Consider the following 14,380-nt stretch of genomic DNA (forward strand, 5'->3'; position numbering starts at 1 on the left):
TGCAGATTCTTTGATCCAACCCTGACTCAGTTAATCAGTATCTTTAGGATAGAGCTCAGGCATCGGAATTTTAACAAGCTCTGTGGTTGATTCATAAGCACATGAAAACTTGGGCATCACAGACCCAACTAAAATGAAGTCATGGATAATCCCTTTACTGGAGGTGACTGTTGGTACCCTGGTACAGTACTGAATGGGAAGTGTCAGTCAGCATGGCCTCTTCATTTCCTGTTAAGGATGTAGTACATTTTTAGACTTGATTCTATAACTTCAATTGTTTAAAAGATTTCCTGTTTATCTCTTCATTTCCTGTTAAGGATGTAGTACATTTTTAGAGTTGATTCTATAGCTTCAATTGTTTAAAAGATTTCCTGTTTACAACAAGTCACATACTACTATCTGCCCAAGAGTTTCCTGAATTTGGGACTATTTTCTTACTCTAGGCCTACACTTGATGCCAGTAATCCAATATCACCATCTTTACATGAGTGTTTTATTTTGTCACTTGAGCAAAAGATGTCTTGACATAGAAATAGCTGCAATTAATTATTTAAATTAATCTTGATAATTTCATTCTAAGTATACTTGTTTAGAGAGCTGTATACAATTTTTCAATTAAATTTTTATGCTAAATATAGTAGCCAGTTCTTAATTGCATGAGGACAATACGAAAGCATTTAACAGCAAGAAGAGAAACGTGCAATCCTTGCAATTAAATGTTATTATCAGTTAAACAAAGCATATAGATAACTTTGGAGACCTTGAATTGTGATTGATGCTATTTATGTGTGTGTGTGTGTGTGTATGTCTGTGTGTGTGTGTGCTGGAGTAGGGACATTTTAGTCAAATCTATACTTTATATTATATTATACTTTATATTATATATATACTTATATATATAATATATATATTTGTGTGTATATATATATATACACAAATCTATACTTTATATTATAAATTTTCTAAGGCTTTATTTTGATTTCTTCCTTAAGGTCAAATGATCTTCACCTCTGGGCACCTAATATTTCCAATGAACAGATGAACTTTCTGACAAAGAGACTTAGAGATTAAGAAAAGATGTAGAATGTTGAAGCAAAACTGGATTTGTTCTATGTGATAACTTGAATATACATTTGCAACACATAATTCCACAGTTCACTATTCATGTAAAACAGTTTTACAAGAAGACAAATATGCCCCCAAAATAAAAATAGCAGTTGAACTAGTGCTGTTAACAGGACTTCTTTGATGACGGAATGTTCTGTATCTAAAATGTCAATACTAGAAATAATAGCCACATTGAACACTTCACTTGAAATGTACCTAGTGCAACGGAGGAACAGAATTTGATTTTACTTTTAAATTTAAATAGCTATATATGGCTAGTGTTGGCTAGCACAGCTCTCCAGTATAGACTAGTCCAGATATTTAAGATTTTCTCAACATACATGCTATATTTTGAAAGTATATATGTAAGAAAGTGAGAAGTAAAATATGCTATAAATAAAAGATTTTTTTAAAGGGGTTTTTCACAAAAGAAAATCAACACCATATATTGGGTTGGCCAAAAAGTTTGTTTGGATTTTCTATAAAATGCTATGGATAAACCCAATCAAACTTGTTGGCTAACCCAATAAATTACAAATAGCACAATTTTACACAACAAGATTGAAAGTCATCTCCAACTTCGGGAAATGTTCCAATGTCATGTTGCTCTGTGACCTCTATGTGGGGGCCACAGAGCTTGAGTAAATGTGCCACTGTGACTAATAGCTGGTTCCTTCTACAGTGTCTAAATGTTTCTATTGTCATTAATTCTAGCAAGAGATGAAGCCTGGGGCAGGAAATGGGAACTTTGATTCAGATGAGGAAGAAAAAATACAAGTTTTTAATTCACTTTGGGATGAGGATTTTTGGGTAACTCTGTCATCTTTTCTGGATATAAAATTATAGGTTAACATAAAACAGTGTTTTACCACTTCCTCCTGGCCTCCATAGTTTTTTAAGAGGACTCCACTGTCATTCAAAGTGGTTTTCCCACATAAGTATGTAACAAGTTTGACCATAATGGATCTTTATGTAGATTATTTTGGATTTACCCTAGTTGTGGTTTGTACAGCCTCAAGTATCTCCACATTTATGGATTTTACAAAATTTAGGATATTTCTAGCCATTTTTTGAGTTTCTTTTTTCAGCTTCTCTCTCCCCACATCAGCCTTCATTGACACTTGAGGGAAGGAGTGCCCTCTTATTATGCGAGGGATTGGGTGGGAGTTGCAGCTTGCTAGTAGACCTCTGTGGATGTCACCATGCCTGGAATGCACCAGAGTGCCTTCACTGCCACCATCCACGTAGTCTCCACATATAGTGGGTTCTCTACCACTGGGAACTACCGAAAGTTCTGGCTCTCCACCAGGCTTCCTCTGATCCCACCACAGTTGGAAGCAGAGAGGTACTTCATACCAACATGATGGCCAGGAAGTCCTGCCTCCTTATATGGTCTCCACTGACATTATGTGAAATGGGGGATCATTACTGCATATCAAAAATGAACATCCTACTTCCTTATCAGCCTTCTCTGACACCACCCCAGAATGGGCTGGACCCCCACGATAGCCTGTGCTGTTACAGGTTTAGGCTCCCCAGTTGGCCTTTTGTGTCCTGGGTGGATGTGGGCCTGCAGATGTTGGCTGTAGTATAGTGGTTATTGCCTAAATGTTTCTGTCCTACTAGGGTACCCCTTTCTAGTTCCTTTGGCTAGATAAAGCAGCTTTTATTTGAGCTTTTTTGCTGTTGTTCTACTCCTATTGGGATTTCTGACTCCTTAGCTTTTTTCAGCTACAAGTTTGGGATGTATGAGGCAAAAAGAAAGCCCAGAGAACTCACTACCATATTGTCCTTGAGTCTCCTGGTCCCTGGCCAGTACACCTTTTCTTTCCAGTTTGTTCTTACAATTGTTTCACATATATGTCCATGTTTCTAGTTGTATTTAGTAGAAGGAAAATAAGGATGCATGTGTATTCCATTTCTCATGTATGAAAGTACCTGGTATATTTTTTAATATTAAATTTTAAAAAACAATAACATGGAATTCTTGTTATGGGCTTAGGAATTGTTCTTAGCACATTATGTATATTTTATCCTCATAATAACCCTTAAGATGACTATTTTCATTAGTCCAGTTTCCCCAGGAAGAAAACCAAGTCCCAAGGAGGCTGAATAATTCTACAACAGGGGTGAGCCAGCAGGCTCACACTGCCAAGGAAGGCTGGCTCCTGGGTGTTACCTCTGGGGACTGATGAGAGAGCTTCGGTGTGGCAGAGTTGGAGGATCAGGCTGTGTCAATATGACTCTTCTGCTGGAGACTGAGTAGCTGACATAGTCTTATCATTGCTACCTGCCTACATGACTGACCCCAGTGCAAGTGCTGGACACCAAGGGTTGTGTGGGCATCCCTGGCTGGTGACACTTTGCATGAGTTGTAACCCATCATTTTGGGGGGAGATTATGCATTTTTCATCTATTTTCTGCTTATTGACTGTGCCAAAGCCTTTGACTGTGTGGATCACAATAAACTGTGGAAAATTCTGAAAGAGATGGGAATACCAAACCACCTGACCTGCCTCTTGAGAAACCTGTATGCAGGTCAGGAAGCAACAGTTAGAACTGGACATGGAACAACAGACTGGTTCCAAATAGGAAAAGGAGTACGTCAAGGCTGTATATGGTCACCCTGCTCAATGGCACCCTACTCCAGTACTCTTGCCTGGAAAATCCTATGGACGGAGGAGCCTGGTAGGCTGCAGTCCACAGGTTCGCTAAGAGTCAGATACGACTGAGCGACTTTACTTTCACTTTTCACTTTCATGCATTGGAGAAGGAAATGGCAATCCACTCCAGTGTTCTTGCCTGGAGAATCCCAGGGATGGGGGAGCCTGGTGGGCTGCCATCTATGGGGTCGCACAGAGTAGGACACGACTGAAGTGACTTAGTAGCATGCACAGTACATCATGAGAAACGCTGGGCTGGAAGAAGCACAAGCTGAAATCAAGATTGCTGGGAGAAATATCAATAACCTCAGATATGCAGATGACACCACCCTTATGGCAGAAAGGGAAGAAGAACTAAAAAGCCTCTTGATGAAAGTGAAAGAGGAGAGTGAAAAAGTTGGTTTAAAGCTCAACATTCAGAAAACGAAGATCATGGCATCTGGTCCCATCACTTCATTGGAAATAGATGGGGAAACAGTGGAAACAGTGTCAGACTTTATTTTTTGGGGCTCCAAAATCACTGCAGATGGTGACTGCAGCCATGAAATTAAAAGACGCTTACTCCTTGGAAGGAAAGTTATGACCAACCTAGATAGCATATTCAAAAATAGACCTTTGCCAACAAAGGTCTGTCTAGTCAAGGCTAAGGTTTTTCCAGTGGTCATGTATGGATGTGAGAGTTGGACTGTGAAGAAAGCTGAGCACTGAAGAATTGATGGTTTTGAACTGTGGTGTTGGAGAAGACTCTTGAGAGTCCCTTGGACTGCAAGGAGATCCAACCAGTCCATTCTAAAGGAGATCAGTCCTGAGTGTTCTTTGGAAGGACTGATGCTAAAGCTGAAACTCCAAAACTTTGGCCACCTCATGTGAAGAGTTGACGCATTGGAAAAGACCCTGATGTTGGGAGGGACTGGGGGCTTGAGGATAAGGGGACGACAGAGGATGAGATGGCTGGATGGCATCACCGACTCGATGGACATGAGTTTGCGTGAACTCCGGGAGTTGGTGATGGACAGGGAGGCCTGGCATGCTGCGGTTCATGCGGTTGCAAAGTGTCGGACACAACTGAGCGACTGAACTGAACTGAACTGATGCGCTTTTCAGGACAACTGGAAGCTTGCCTTTCTTTATGGACCTCACCTTTCCCCCGAATGACTTTAATCTGTGTCCTTTTACAGTAATAAATCATGACAGTATAGTGAATACTTTTGAGTTCTGTGAATCTTTTGAGCAAATCACTAAATGTGAGGTGATCCTGGTGACCACCAGCATACCGATCTCAGGTCCTATTTGTGGGGGAAAGTTCATCTTTTTCCAGAACCTTACTCTCAAGATGCTCACTTTAACACATGGGCTCAGTTCAATGACTGGATTATTACATCTGAAAGTTGCTTCTCTCAGATACTGTTTATGTGATATATGATAGCCAGGCCTGAAGCACTGCTTCATATTAATATGTTCTTTTTTCTCCCTAGATATGTCTCAAACATTTTCTTGCTAACAGATATCTCTTCATTTAAAAAATGAAAAATTAAAGATATTTCTTAATCTGGAAGAAAAAAATCTCAAACAAAACCCTTATTTTATTAATTTCTGAATTTCTGGGAATAAGACAGATCACTAACCATACCACAGTGGGGATGCTTTGAATCATCTGGATAGACCCTGGACTTGTGACCTGTGACAGAGCATTGAGTTTCAGCATTAAACTGAATCTCTGTGCCATAGAGCTCCAAATTATATTAGAAATGGGCCAGAAGACATTATTAGAGTAATCTGGATAGTAGATATATTATCAAATCTTATATTTAGAAAAGATCATCATGATTTTGCTAAAGAAATGACTACTTGTATAACATAAGCCTAATAAAGTTTACAAAGCAGCTTGATTCTTGGGCCTTAAGAACATTTTCTTGCCACCAGCCCACTTTGAGAGAAGCTGATCCTAATCCACCTTCATCCCTGTCCGAGGAGCCCAAGAATCCATGGCATTTACATAGATATACTGCGTCCTTCCTGTGAGTCCTGAATTGGTGTTCAGACCCAACAGGGCACCTCTGTGGACAGGCAACCTTCAGGCCAACTCTACTTTTTCTCCAAGGGCCTCTCTAGGGACTGTGCTCTCATCAGACATCAATTCCAGAAGGATCACTGGGTTGTTAAAATTAATTAATAAAATTTTACAATTAACTTTCACAATATTAATCTCTTAATTATCCTGTAAGCAGCAATTACAGAGCTCATGGTTCTTCTGCCACCACTTCTATGATTTATATATGAAAATTAGCATTTTAACACAAAGTTCTGTTACATATTGACAACTCAGGACCCTAGAGGTAATTGGAAATCGCATTTCATTAAAGGGCAAGTGACTAAGTGGAATTTTGTCCCTGAAAGCTCAGTTCTGGATTGTTATTTTGGTAACTTTTAAGGTTTGTTTGGCCAACTGTGTCCAAATCAACATTCCTCTTATTGCTCTTGAATTTTGATCCTGAATTATATTTTTGTCCCTCTGTCTATGACTGTTTGCAGTGTACAGAAATTAAAATTGTCTAAGGCTTTAGGCACTGTGCCCTTTGGATCCCCCTTCTGCTCACACTGGTGTTTGTGCACTGTGGATTGTACCAGGCCAGAGAGATCTCCTCTCCATTCCCACTCACTTAGTCTACATGAGAGGGCTTTTCTGACTCCTAATTGCAGGAGAATGGATCCAGATGCTCAGACTGGACAGCCCTGTCCTTTCCCTTGTGAAGTGGGCTTGCCAGTGGGGAGCATCTCTCCTTCTCTGTCACCCAGGAAGATGCCTGGAGATACGTGTGTCTCATCCTGGGGCACAGTTTGATAAGCTCTCTCACCCACTGATTTTAGCTACACTCCTCAGTGCTTGTGTTGTTCATACAAAAACATGTTGTTCTTTAATTCTTAGTTGGTTTAGGTACCACCTGGGTAAGAAGGGCATCTTGGATGTCCAGACCCAGTTCTTTCCACTAATCCATTAACTTGGAGACTTTGTGGGAGCAGAATACATGAGCAGCCCACACAGTGTGGTAACCACTGCAACAGGGCCATGAAATCACCTTCTACAGCAAGAGACTGAATTTCATGTAATGTAATATTTAACAATAATAATAATAAATATTTCTGTTATGTGTGTGTGTGAGTTGCTCAGTTATGCCTGACTCTGTGACCCTATGGACTGTAGCTTGCCAGGCTCCTCTGTCCATGGATTTTCCAGGCAGGAATACTGGAGTGGATTGTGATACCCTTCTTCAGGGAGTCTTCCCAACCCAAGGATTGAACCCAGGTCTCCCACATCATGGGCAGATTTACTGTCTGAGCTACCCTTATATCCTAATCTAAAAATTGTTTAAAAGTGTATTCATGTCTCCTTTTTTGTAACATACATCATATTTCCAACCAGACTCTAAAATCTCAAAGGAGTACAGTCATGTTTTAGGCTTCAGTGTATCTTTCCAACACCTTAAAATGATGCTTTAACTATAACAGACACTTATTCAATGTTGGTGATGACTTTTCACCTGCAGTTGCAAATGTAGGTATATAAAGATTTTTAAATAAATGAGACCATATCGGGTTACATGCTATCCATCTCCCAACTTATAAACTCACTCCCCTGGAGTCAAGATGTCTCTTAAAGGTGCAGGTTCACCATCATCATAACACAGTTATCACAAGTTGTTTTCAGACACCCCTCAGATGTCTTCCCCACTAACAACTCAGTCACTGAGGCAGAAATTTCAGCTGTAGCCTAGCAGATTCAATAACATAGTAGTGAGTATGTGAGTAGTGACTATTTATATTTTATACAAAAACAAAGACCCTCCTTCTTCCCATTCTCTCTGCTTTCTATACCTCCCTGGAAGCCATCAATATTGATAGTTGACACTCATATGCCAGCCACTGGAACCTTACATTAATCTACCATTTGCTTTGTTATGCTCTATCAGGAGCCATATGAAACTGCCTATTTTTGACCTGCAAAAGTTTATTTCATAGTATGAACTATTAATAATCCAGGGGCTCTCTAAATTTTGTCTACTGAAATACCCATTCTCTTAAGACAGTTGGTTAATCCATCCTTTCTCTTTCTTCTTTCCCCCAAGTTTTGGGGAGATATCATCAGGATTGATCAGCTCTTTCTATCTACAGTAATTCCTAACATTCTGGTACTTATTTAATGGGCTCATCATCCATCATTTTATGTCTATGCAAGTGTAGAGAAACTTTTATTCTTGTCATTGTTCAGTCACTAAGTCGGGTCTGACTCTTTGTGACCCCATGGACCAGGATCCCATGTTCTTCATTCTCTCCCAGTTTGCTCAAATTCATGCCCGTTGAGTCAGTGACGCTATCTAATCAACTCACCCTCTGCCGTCCACTTTGTCTTTTGTTTTCAATCTTTCTTAGCACTAGGGTGTTTCCCAATGAATTGGCTCTTTGCATCAGCTTCAGCTTCAGGAATAGTCCTTCCAATGAGTACGCTCAGTTGATTTCCTTTAGGAATGACTGATACGATCTCCTTTCAATATAAGGGACTATCAAGCTTTTTCTCCAGAACCACAATTTGAAAGTGTCTATTCTTTGATGCTCAGTCTTCACTATGGTCCAACTCTCACATCTGTACATTACTGTAGAAAGCATAGCTTTGACTATAAGGACAGTCCAGTTCAGTCACTCAGTCATGTCCAATTCTTTGCAACCACATGGACTTTAGCACACCAGGCTTCCCTGTCCATCACCAACTCCTAGAACCTGCTCAAACTCATGTCCAAATTGGAGATGCCATCTGACCATCTCATCCTCTGTCGTCCCCTTCTCCTCCTGCCTTCAATCTTTCCCAGAATCAGGGTCTTTTCCAATGAGTCAATTCTTTGCATCAGGTGGCCAAAGTATTGGAGTTCCAGCTTCAGCATCAGTCCTTCTAAAGAATATTCAGGACTGATGTCATTTAGGATTGACTGGTTTGATCTCCTTGCAGTCTAAAGGACTCTTAAAAATCTTCTCCAACAGCACAATTCAAAAGCATCAGTTCTTCACCACTCAGCTTTCTTTATGGTCCAACTCTCATATCCATACATAACTACTGGAAAAACAAAAACTTTGACTAGATGGACCCTTGTTGGCAAAGTAATGTCTCTGCTTTTTAATATGCTGTCTAGGTTGGTCATAGCTTTTCTTCCAAGGAGCAAGCACCTTTTAATTTTGTGGCTGCAGTCACCATCTGCAGTGATTTTGGAGCCCCCCAAAAAATAAAGTCTGACACTGTTTCCACTGTTTCCCCACCCATTTTCCATGAAGTGATGGGACCAGATGCCATGATCTTACTTTTCTGAATGTTGAGTTTTAAGCCAAATTTTTCAGTCTCCTCTTTTACTTTCATCAAGAGACTTTTTAGTTCCTCTTCACTTTCTGCCATAAGGGTGGTGTCATGTGTATATTTGAGATTTGTGATATGTCTCTGAGCAATCTTGATTCTAGCTTGTGCTTCATCCAACCCAGCATGTCGCATGATGTACTCTGGATGTAAGTTAAATAAGCAGGATGACAATATACAGCCTTGAAGTACTCCTTTCCAATTTGGAAAACCGTCCATTGTTCCATGTCAAGTTCTTACTGTTGCTTCTTGACCTGAATACTGATTTCTCAGGAGGCAGGTAAGGTGATCTGGTATTCCTATCTCTTTAAGAATATTCCTCAATTTGTTGTGACACACACAGTGTGTCAATAAAGCAGAAGTAGACAGTTTTCTGGAACTTTCTTGTTTTTTTCGATGATCCAATGGATGTTGGCAATTTGATCTCTGGTTCCTCTGCCTTTTCTAAATCCAGCTTGAACATCTGGAAGTTCTTGATTCACGTACTATTGAAATCTCACTTGGAGAGTTTTGAGTATTACTTTGCTAGTGTGTGAGATGAGTGCAGTTGTGCAGTGGTTTGAACATTCTTTGACATTGCCTTTATTTGGGGTTGGAATGAAAACTGATCTTTTCCAGTCCTGTGGCCCCCTTTTGAGTTTTCCAAATTTTCTGGCATTTTGAGTGCAGCACTTTAACAGCATCACCTTTGGGGACTTGAAATAGCTTAGCTGGAATTTCATCACCTCCACTAGCTTTGTTCGTAGTGATGCTTCTTAAGGCCCACTTGAGTTCAGACTGCAGGACGTCTGGCTCTAGGTGAGTATTCACACCACCATGGTTATCTGGGTCATTAAGATGTCTTTTGTATAATTCTGTCATTTTTAAGACTGCATCCAAGTATTGCATTTTGGACTCTTTTGTTGACTATGAGGGCTACTCCATTTCTTCTAAGAGATTCTTGCCCACAGTCATAGATATAATAGTCATCTGAATTAAATTCACCCATTCTTGTCCATTTAAGTTCACTGATTCCTACAATGTTGATGTTCACTCTTGCCACCTCCTGTTTGAACACTTCCAATCTTGATTCATGGACATAACATTCCAGGTTCCTCTGCAGTACTGTTCTTTACACTATCAGATTTTACTTCCATCACCAGCCACATCTACACCTGGGTGTTGTTTTTGCTCTGGCTCCATCTCTTCATTCTTTCTGGAGTTATTTCTCTACTGTCCTCCAGTAGCATATTGGGCACCTACCAGCCTTGGGTGTTTATCTTTCAGTGTCATATCTCTTTGCCTTTCCATACTGTTCATGGGGTTCTCAAGGCAAGAATGTTGAAGTGACTTGCCCTTCACTTCTTCAGTGGATCACATTTTGTCAGAACTCTCCACCATGACCCATCTGTCTTGGGTCAGGGCTCATAGCTTCATTGAGTTCGACAAGGCTGTGGTCCATGTAATCAGTTTGGTTAGTTTTCTGTGTTTGCGGTTTTTATATAATGATATTTGTTGACTATAAGGACATTTGTTGGTAAGGTGATGCCCTGAATTTTACCTAATACACTGTCTAGATTTGTTATAGCTTTCCTTTCCAGGAACAAGTGTCTCTAATGTCATGGATGCATTTATCATCCACAGTGATTTTGAAGCCCAAGAAAGGAAAATCTGTCACTGTTTCCAACTTTTCCACATCTATTTGCATGAAATAATGGGACCAGACGCCATGATCTTAGTTTTTTGAATGTTGAATTTTAAGCCAGCGTTTTCATTCTCCTCTTTCATCCTCATCAAAAGGCTAATTCCTCTTCACTTTCTTTCATTAGAGTGGTATCATCTGCATATCTGAGGTTATTGATATTTCCCCTGGCAATCTTGATTCCATCCTGTGATTCATCTAGTCCAGTATTTCACACAAAATACACTGCATATAAATTAAATAAGAAGGGTGATATATATATATATTTTTATATATATCATTATATATATATAAAATCTTGTTTTACTTTTTCTCCAAATTTTGAACTGGTCCATTTTTGCTTCTTGACTGCATGCAGATTTCTCAGGAGACAGGTAAGGTGGTGTGGTATTCCCATCTCTTTAAGAATTTTCCAGTTTGTTGTGGCCCACATAGCCAAAGACTTTCATGTAATCAATGAAGCAGAAGTAGATGCTTTTCTTAAACTGCTGCTCTACGTCCCAACAAATGTTGGCAATTTGATATCTGGTTCTTCTACCTTTGGACTTCCCTGATAGCTCAGTTGGTAAAGAACCCACCTACAATGAGGGAGACCCCAGTTTGATTCCTGGGTTGGGAAGATCCTCTGGAGAAGGGGTAGGCTGTCCACTCCAGTATTCTCAGGCTTCTCTTGTGACTCAGCTGGTAAGGAATCTGCCTGCACTGTGGCAGATTGATCCTGCACCTGGGTTTGATCCTCAGATTCGGAAGATCACTTGGAGAAGGCAAAGGCTACCACTACAGTATTCTGGCCTGGAGAATTCCATGGACTGTATAGTCTATGGGGTCACAGAGTCAGACACAACTGAGTGACTTTCACTTTCCTCTACCTTTTCTAAAACCAGTTTGTATATCTGGAAGTTCTCACTTCACATACTGCTAAAGCCTAGTTTGAAGGATTTTGAGTGCAGCCTTGCTAGCAAGTGAAATGAGCTCAACTGTATGGTAGTTTTTACCTTCTTAGGCATTGCCCTTCTTGCAATTGGAATAAAAACTGACCTGTAGCCACTGCTGAGTTTTCCAAATTTGCTGACAATTTGAGTGCAGCACTTTAACAACATCATATTTTGGGATTTGAAATAGCTCAGCTGGAATTCCATCACATGTCCTAGCTTTGTTCATGGCAATTCTTCTTGAGGCCCACTTGATTTCATACTCTATGATGTTTGGCTCTGGCTGAGTGACCACCCATCATGGTTATCTGGGTCATTAAGACATTTTTTGTATAGTTCTTCTGTGTATTCTTGCCACCTCTTCTTAATCTCTTCTGCTTCTGTTAGGTCCTTACCATTTCTGTCCTTTATCATGCCCATCCTTGCATGAAATGTTCTCTTGATATTTCCAATTTTCTTGAAGAGGTTTCTAGTGTTTCTCATTCTATTGCTTTCCTTTATTTCTTTGCATTGCTCATTTAAGAAGGCTTTCTTATCTCTTCTTTCTATTCTCTGGAACTCTGCATTCAGTTGGGTCTAACTTTCCCTTTCCCATTAGAGAAACTAATATTCTTTAGACCAATATGTACTCCACAGGCAAAAATGAATAAAGCTAACAAAGCTGCCTATAGAGAAACGTGCTGCCATAATCTACGAGGTGGATGAACAGAGAAGGCAAATTCAGCAAAATGCATGTTAGTATTTTAAGAAATGTATACTAGATACCAAAGTCTTAAACTCAGTGTGCTCAGTGATGACATCTGTATATCAGAAGTAATTTAAATTCAAACTACTTTGGGAAATATAGAAGGGCAATTTCATTAATGTATGTAGAGTTGGTCCTCATCATTTTCAGGTCCCCCTGTATACAAACTTTCTTACTCACTAAATTATGTTTATCACCCCCAAATCTACACCCTCAGTACTTTTATGGTCATTTGTGGACATGTGCAGAGTAACGAAAATCAGACTCCCCCCATGTGCCCATTCTCAGCCAAGGTCAAAATAGACTCTGCCCACTTGTTTCAGCACTTACACTCCAAAGAGATGTCCTTCTCATCATCTACTCAGCTTATAGTGTGTTTTTATTTTATTTTTCATTGTTGTGCCTCTTTTTGATAATCTTCCTGTTTAAAATGATCCCTGGGTACAGTGCTGACATGGTGTCTAGTGTTCATAAGTACAAAAAGGCTGCAGTGTGTCTTACATTTAAAATACATGTGTGAGAAAAGCTTCATCCAGGCATGAATTTTAGGACTGTTGGCTGTAAGTTCTATGTTAATGAACCAACTTCTCTTGCCTTTATGATGATCCAACAGATGTTGGCAATCTGATCTCTGGTTCCTCTGCATTTTCTAAATCCAGCTTGAACATCTAGAAGTTCTCAGTTCACATACTGTTGAAGCCTGGCTTGGAGAATTTTGGACATTACTTTGCTAGCATTTGAGATGAGTGCAATTGTGAGGTAGTTTGCACATTTTTGTCATTGTCTTTCTTTGGTATTAGAATGAAAACCGACCTTTTCCAGTCCTGTGGCCACTGATGAGTTTTCCAAATTTGCTGGCATATTGAGTGCAACACTTTAACACCATTATTTTTTAGGATTTGAAATAGCTCCACTGGAATTCCATCGCCTCCACTAGCTTTGTTTGTAGTGATGCTTCCTAAGGCCCACTTGACTTTACACTCCAGGATGTCTGGTTCTAGGTGAGTGATCACACCACCATGGTTATCTGGGTCATGAAGATCTTTTTTGTATAGTTATTCTGTATATTGTTGCCACCTCTTCTTAATATCTTCTGCATCTGTTAGGTCCATACCATTTCTGCTTTTTATTGTGGCCATCCCTTGGTATCTCTAATTTTCTTGAAGAAATCTCTAGTCTTTCCCATTCTATTGTTTTCCTCTATTTCTTTGCATTGATCATTGAAGAAGCCTTTCTTATCACTCCTTGCTTTTCTTTCAAACTCTGCATTCAAATAGACATATCTTTCCTTTTCTCATTTGCCTTTAACTTCTATTCTCAGCTATTTGTAAGGCCTCCTCAGACAACCATTTTGTCTCTTTTTGCATTTCTTTTTCTTTAAGATGGTCTTGATCACTGCCTCCCATACAATGTCACAAACCTCCATCCATAGTTGTTCAGACACTCTATCAGATCTAATTCTTTGAATCTATTTGTCACTTCCGCTGTATAATCATGAGGGATTTAATTTAGGTTATACCTGAATGGTCTTGTGATTTTCCCTACTTTCTTCAATTTAATTCTGAATTTGGCAATAAGGAGTTTATGATCTGAGCCACAGTCAGCTCCTGGTCTTGTTTTTGTTCACTATATAGAGCTTCTCCTTCTTTGGCTACAAAGAATATAATCAATCTGATTTCAGTTTTGACCATCTGGTGATGTCCATGTGTAGAGTCGCCACTTGTGTTGTTGGAAGAGGATGTTTGCTATGACCAGTGTGTTCTCTCGGCAACTCTATTAGTCTTTGCCCTGCTTCATTTTGTACTCCAAGGCCAAACATGCCTGTTACTCCAGATATCTCTTGACTTCCTACTTTTG

The sequence above is a fragment of the Bos indicus genome, chromosome 21, assembly GCF_029378745.1.
Source record: "Bos indicus isolate NIAB-ARS_2022 breed Sahiwal x Tharparkar chromosome 21, NIAB-ARS_B.indTharparkar_mat_pri_1.0, whole genome shotgun sequence".
NCBI classification, from domain to species: domain Eukaryota; kingdom Metazoa; phylum Chordata; class Mammalia; order Artiodactyla; family Bovidae; genus Bos; species Bos indicus.